We start from the raw sequence: 599 nt of genomic DNA on the forward strand, positions 1-599 counted from the left end.
TGTTAGGTGGGGATCTTGTGGGGTCCACAGATCCTAAGATGATCTTGTGGGGTCCACAGATCCTGAGGTGATCCTGTGGGGTCCATAGATCCTGAGGTGTCAAGGAATTACATCCCTGCACCAAATAGGCATGCAAAATGCCTTTGCATACCATTCTGGCATTTAAACGCCGAGGTGATGCACGTTCTGGGCATTCAACGCCCATGTGTAGCATGTTCTGGGCGTTCAACGCCCATGTGTAGCATGTTTCTGGCGCTGAACGCCAGTTCCATGCTTGTTACTGGCGTTCAGCGCCAGCTTTTCTCAAGGCATATTCCTGGCGTTCAAACGCCAAAATGTTGCTTGTTTCTGGGGTTCAACGCCAAATTCATGCTCTGTTCTGGCGTTGAACGCCAGACAGATGCTCCTTACTGGCGTTGAACGCCAGTCTGTCCTTCCTCCAGGGTGTGATTTTTCTTCTGCTGTTTTTGATTCTATTTTTTATTTTTATATTTTTTTCGTGACTCCACATTATCATCTACCTAATAAAACACAAAATAACAATAAAATAAAATAAAAATTAGATAAATAAAATTGGGTTGCCTCCCAACAAGCGCTCT

The sequence above is a fragment of the Arachis duranensis genome, chromosome 5 (assembly GCF_000817695.3).
Source record: "Arachis duranensis cultivar V14167 chromosome 5, aradu.V14167.gnm2.J7QH, whole genome shotgun sequence".
Classification (NCBI taxonomy): Eukaryota; Viridiplantae; Streptophyta; class Magnoliopsida; order Fabales; family Fabaceae; genus Arachis; species Arachis duranensis.